Source organism: Mustela lutreola, chromosome 9 (assembly GCF_030435805.1).
Source record: "Mustela lutreola isolate mMusLut2 chromosome 9, mMusLut2.pri, whole genome shotgun sequence".
Taxonomy (NCBI): domain Eukaryota; kingdom Metazoa; phylum Chordata; class Mammalia; order Carnivora; family Mustelidae; genus Mustela; species Mustela lutreola.
The window spans coordinates 52301274-52307573 of record NC_081298.1 but is presented as its reverse complement, the minus strand read 5'-3'; the positions used below and the strand labels follow the sequence as shown (position 1 = coordinate 52307573).

The following is a 6300-nucleotide window of genomic DNA, read 5'->3' as shown; positions in this document are numbered from 1 at the left end:
AAGCAGCGGCGAAGTGCTGTTCGCTCCCAGCCAAAGCCACTGCGAAAGCCCAGCATTCGCTGAGAAATATTCTGCGGTCTGCTGCTGCTTGCCTGAGACCAGTCTCGCGGTGGGAGAAAACCGCATACAGCGAAAGCCTCTTTGCTGGGCATCTCCCCTAGGAAAGCTCCGCATTCGTTTGAAAATCACAGTTGGGTTTGGGGATGCTGCTGCTGCTGGCCTGAGCTAGTCTCCGCAGCAGGGTGGAAGATACCCGCATGGAGCGAAATACTCCTTGCCCTAGCATCCCTTCTGCCTGAGAGAGAAGCGTGGTCGCACACGTGTGTCACCGCGCTCCCCAGGAGCAAGTGTGGGGAAGGCGCAGCACGACGCCCCGGGGGAAGAGAAGGATCCTTTGGCCTTGGGGTCTGTAAACACTCGTGAAGCAGGATAGCCTGCGGTGCTCGAACAACAAGCAACTGGCAAGACAAGTGTCACCCGCTCCCTGTGCGGAGAGATGGAAGCCTGGCTGCCAAGGAGACATGAGGGGACGACTAGGGCAGGGGTGCGTGCTCCACTCTGAGGAAGGAGTCTGGGAGGAAGGCAGGCCTGTCCTGTGCCTCTGGTCCCATGGGGACAGCATCTCCTTGGCCACCTGTCCCAAGGGCAGACGGGCTTGCCCCCAGGTGCCATACCCGGAACTCACAGAAACAACCCCATGGAGAAACGGGCAGTCCGATGCCGCCTTCCACCAAGATGTGGCAGCGATGTGGGTGGCAGGGGGTGTGCCGGGGATGGAGTGGGAACAGTCACCCACAGATCCCAATACCAGTGCACAGGCCTTGTGCAGGGATCCTGTCGCCTCCTCTCTCCAGTGGTGAAGGCACTGGCCTAGACCCCCAGTCTGCCTGAGTGCCTGAGAAAAAGGCAAAGCCTAATCTACACTAGGAAATGGTAATAGGCATAGAGTGCCATGCTAGGCCACGCGTACTGCTGCAGGGTTGTGACTGTGTCTGCTTAGTTCAGCTTAGCAAGGTGAACCCCGGGCGCGAACTTGGAGCCCAGGAAAGCAAGGCCCAAGAGGCAACAGCTCTCCCGCGGCTCTTCCTCCCTGCCGCGACAGAGCGAACGACCAAAGCCTTGCTGAGGAAGCAACAGCGAAGTGCGGTTTGCGCCAAGCTGAAAACCTCTGCTAAAGCATAGGAGTCGCTGGGAAATCAGAGTCAGTTCTGTGGGCTGCTTTTGTTGCTTGCCTTAGCCTAGTATTCGCAGCACGATGGGAGAAACTCGCATAGTGCGAAAGCCTCTTTGCCTGGGCATCTCCCCTAGGAAAGCTCAGCATTCGTTGGAAAATCAGAGTTGGGTTTGGGGATGCTGCTGCTGCTGACCTGAGCTAGCTGCTATGGCGCCAGGTAGCTAGCCCAAGTCTGCCCTATGGACAGTTGTTCAAGGAGATGCTGTTCCCTTGGGACCAGAGGCACAGGACAGGCCTGCCTTCTGCCCAGACTCCTTCCTCAGAGTGGAGCACGCGCCCCTGCCCTAGTAGTCCCCTCATGTCTCCTTAGCAGCCAGGATTCCTCTCACTGCACAGGGAGCTGGTGACATTTGTCTTGCCACCAGCCTACTGTTCCTGCCAGGGCAGGCTCTCCTGCTTCCCAACCATTGCCCGACCACAAGGCCAACGCTCCTTCTCTTCTCTGGGGGCGGCGTGCTGCGCCTTCCCCAGACTTGCTCCTGGGGAGTGCAGCGACAGACGTGTGCAACCACGCTTCTCTCTCAGACCTCAAATACACAACATAACCCTACACCTAAATGAGTTGCAGAAAGAACAACAAGGAACGCCTAAAGCCAGCAGGAGAAGAGGAATAATAAAGATCAGAGCAGAAATCAATGAAATAGAAACAAATAAAGAAACAAAAACATAAAAAACCAACAACAACAACAAAAACAATAGAACAATAGAACAAATCAACGAAACTAGGAGCTGGTTTTTTGAAAGAATTAATAAGATTGATAAACCCCTTTCCAGACTTATCAAAAAGAAAAGGTAAAGAACCCAAATAAATAAAATCATGAATGAAAGAGGAGAGATCCCAACCAACACCAAAATAAATACAAACAATTATAAGAACATACTATGAGCAACTCTACGCCAACAAATTCAACAATCTGGTAGAAATGGATACATTCCTAGAGACATATAAACTACCACAACTGAACCAGGAAGAAATAGAAAACCTGAGCAGACCCATAACCAGTACGGAGATTGAAACAGTCATCAAAAATCTCCAAACAAAAGCCCTGGGCCAGATGGCTTCCAGGGGAATTCTACCAAACATTTAAAGAAGAATTAATTCCTATTCTCATGATACTGTTCCAAAAAAAATAGAAATGGAAGGAAAACTTCCAAATTCTTTTTTACTGAGGCCAACATCACCTTGATCCCAAAACCAGACAAGGATCCCATCAAAAAAGAGAACTACAGACCAATATCCTAGATGAACACAGATGCGAAAATTCTCACCAAAATACTAGCCAATAGGATTCAACAGTACATTAAAAGGATTATTCACCACGACCAAGTGGGATTTATTCCAGGGCTACAAGGTTGGTTCAACATCTGCAAATCAATCAATGTGATACAACACATCAATAAAAGAAAGAACAAGAACCATATGATACTCTCCATAGATGCTGAAAAAGCATTTGACAAAGTGCAATATCCCTTCCTGATTAAAACTCTTCAAAGTGTAGGGATAGAGGGCACATATTATCAATATTATCAAAGCCATCTATGAAAAACCCACTGCAAATATCATTCTCAATGGAGAAAAACTGAATACTTTTCCGCTGAGGTCAGGAACACGGCAGGGATGTCTGTTATCACCACTGCTATTCAACATCGTACTAGAAGTCCTAGCCTCAGCAATCAGACAACAAAAAGAAATTAAAGGCAACCAAATTTTGCCAAATTGGCAAAAGAGAAGTCAAACTATCTCTGTTTTCAGATAATATGATACTGTATGTGGAAAACTTAAAGGACTCCACTCCAAGTCTGCTATAACTTGTATAGGAATTCTGTAAAGTGTCAGTATATAAAATCAATGCACAGAAATTAGTTGCATTTTTTTAAACCAACAAGACTGAAGAAATAGAAATTAAGGAGTGAATCCCATTTACAATTGCACCCCAAACCCTAAGATACCTAGGAATGACACTAACCAAAGAGACAATCTATAATCAGAAAACTCTAAAATACTCATGAAAGAAATTGAAGAAGACACAAAGAAATGGAAAAATGTTCCATGCTCCTGTATTGGAAGAACAAATATTGTGAAAATGTCTATGCTACCTAAAGCAATCTACACATTTAATGCAATCCCTATCAAAATCCCATCCATTTTTTTCAAAGAAATGGGACAAATAATCCTAAAATATATATGCAACCAGAAAATACCTCGAATAGCCAGAAGAATATTGAAAAAGAAAGCCAAAGTTGTTGGCATCACAATTCCAGACCTCAAGCTCTATTACAAAGTTGTCATCATCAAGACAGTAGGGAACTGTCCCCAAAACAGACATAGATCAATGAAACAGAATAGAGAGCCCATAAATACACCCTCAACTCTATGGTCAACTAATTGTCAACAAAGCAGGAAGGAATGTCCAATGGAAAAAAGACAGCCTCTTCAAAAAATAGTGTTGGGAAAATTGAACAGCCACATGCAGAAAAATGAAATTGGACCATTTTCTTACACCATACATGAAAATAGACTGAAAATGGATGAAGAAGCATAATGTGAGATAGGAATCCATCAAAATCCTTGAAGAGAGCGCAGGTAGCAACCTTTGACCTCAGCAGCAGCAACTTCTTTTTAGGAACATCGCCAAAGGCAAGGGAAGCAGGGGCAAGAATGAACTATTGGGATTTTATCAGATCAAAAAGCTTTTGCCCAGCAAAGGAAACAGTTAACAGAGCCAAAAGATGACTGTCAGAAATTATCTGGGAGAAGATATTTGCAAATGACATACCAGATAAAGGGCCAGTATCCAAAATCTATAAAGAGCTTATCAAACTCAACACCCTAAGAACAAATAATCCAATGAAAAAATGGGCGGAGGACATGAACAGACATTTCTGCAAAGAATACATCCAAATGGCCAACAGACACATGAAAAAATGCTCCACATCACTCGGCATCAGGGAAATACAAATCAAAACCAGAATGAGATACCACCTCACACCGTTCAGAATGGCTAAAATGAACAAGTCAGTCAATGACAGATGCTGGCGAGGATGTGGAGAAAGGGCCACCCTCCTACACTGTACGTGGGAATGCAAGCTGGTGCACCCACTCTGGAAAACAGCGTGGAGGTGCCTCAAAAAGCTGAAAATAGAACTACCATATGACCTAGTGATTGTAGTACTGGGTATATACCCTACAGATACAAACGTGGCATTCAGAAGGGGCACATGCACCCAAATGTTTATACCAGCAATGTCCACAATAGTGAAACTATGGAAAGAACCTAAATGTCCTTCAACAGATGAATCAATAAATAAGATGTGGTATATATGTACAATGGAATACTATGCAGCCATCAAAGAAATGAAATCCTACTATTTGTGATGACGTGGATGGAACTAGAGGGTATTATGCTTGGCGAAATAAATCAATCTGAGAAAAACAACTATCCTATGATCTCCCTGATATGATGAAGTAGAGATGCAACATAGGCGGTTTCAGGCGTACGAAAAGAAAAATAAAAGAAAATGGGATTGGGAGGGAGACAAACCATAAAAGACTGAATCTCACAAAACAGACTGAGGGTTGCTGGGGGGAGTGTGTTGGGAGAGGATGGTGGGGGTATGGACATTTGGGAGGACAGGTGCTATGGTGAGTGATGGTGAGTGCTGTGAAATGTGTGAACCTGGTGATTAACAGACCTGTACCCCTAGGGATAAAAACACATTATATGTTTATAAAAAATTTTAAAAAATATTTTTAAAAATCCATTAAAGAAAAAACACATATTGCAAGCCCAGAGCTAATCTCATATTCAATCAAAAAAGTTTGAAAGTTTTCTCCTTAAAGATCAGAAAAAAGACAAGTGTGTCCATTTTCACTACTCTCATTTGACATAGTACTGGATGTCCTAGCCAGAGAAACAAAGAACACAAAGAAATAAGAGTCTCAAAAAAAAAAAAAAAAGGAAGAAGTAAAATTTTCTCTTTTTGGATAACATGAACTTACATGTTAAAAAATCCTAAAAACTTCACAAAAAATTTGAATAAACAAATTTAGTAAAGCTGCCAAATACAAGATCAATATATAAAAGACAAGAATTTTGTTTTGTTTCATTTTTTTTAATATGGAATGCTTCCCAGTTTTTCATGTCAACCTTGTTCAGTGATCACGCTAATCTTCTCTGCATCATTCCAATTTTAGTATATGTGCTGCCAAAGTAAGCACAAGACAGGAGCATTTTAACACTCTAATGATGACCTATCTGAAAAAATTAAGAAAACAATCTAATTCACAATAGCATCAAACATAATAAAATACTTAGGAATAGATTTAACTAAGAAGATGAAAGATCTGTACTCCATAAATTATGACATTGATAAAGAAATTGAAGGAGACACAAATGGAAAGATAGCTCATATTTATGAATGGTAAGAATTAACATTGTTAAAATGTCCATACTACCGAAAACCATCTGTAAATCCAATTCCTATCAAAAATCCAATGTTAGGGGTGCCTGGGTGGCTCAGTGGGTTAAGCTGCTGCCTTCGGCTCAGGTCATGATCCCAGGGTCCTGGGATCGAGCCCCGCATCAGGCTCTCTGCTCAGCAGGAAGCCTGCTTCCTCTTCTCTCTCTGCCTGCCTCTCTGCCTGCTTGTCATCTCTCTCTGGCAAATAAATAAATTAAAAATCTTAAAAAAAATCCAATATTATTTTTTTACAGAAGTAAGTAAAGAATCCTAAAATTTATATGAGACCATAAAAGACAACAAATAATCAAAGCAGTTCTGAGAAAGAATGAAGAGAGAAATTACACTTCTTGATTTGAAACTATACTACAAAGCCCTCATGCTCAAAACAATAACGTATACTGGCATAAAAACAGACCAATAAACAAGTAGAACAGAATTGAGAGTCCAGAAATAAATCCTTTCATACAGTCACCTAATACTTGACAGGGGCCAACATATGTAATGGGTAAAGATAGTCTGTTCAATAAATGATATTTAAAATGAATAGTCACATAAACAGTATGAAACTGGAACCTTATATCACTCATAAGTCTTAACTTGAA

The 6300-nt window shown here is 42.4% G+C and overlaps 1 non-coding gene across 1 annotated transcript; it reads right to left on the bottom strand.

Moving 5' to 3' along the window:
- Window positions 1-5346: 5346 nt before the first annotated feature.
- On the bottom strand, window positions 5347-5453 carry LOC131808678 (U6 spliceosomal RNA). The gene has a single exon (XR_009344887.1). It is a non-coding gene; the product is annotated as a U6 spliceosomal RNA (small nuclear RNA).
- Window positions 5454-6300: the final 847 nt, after the last annotated feature.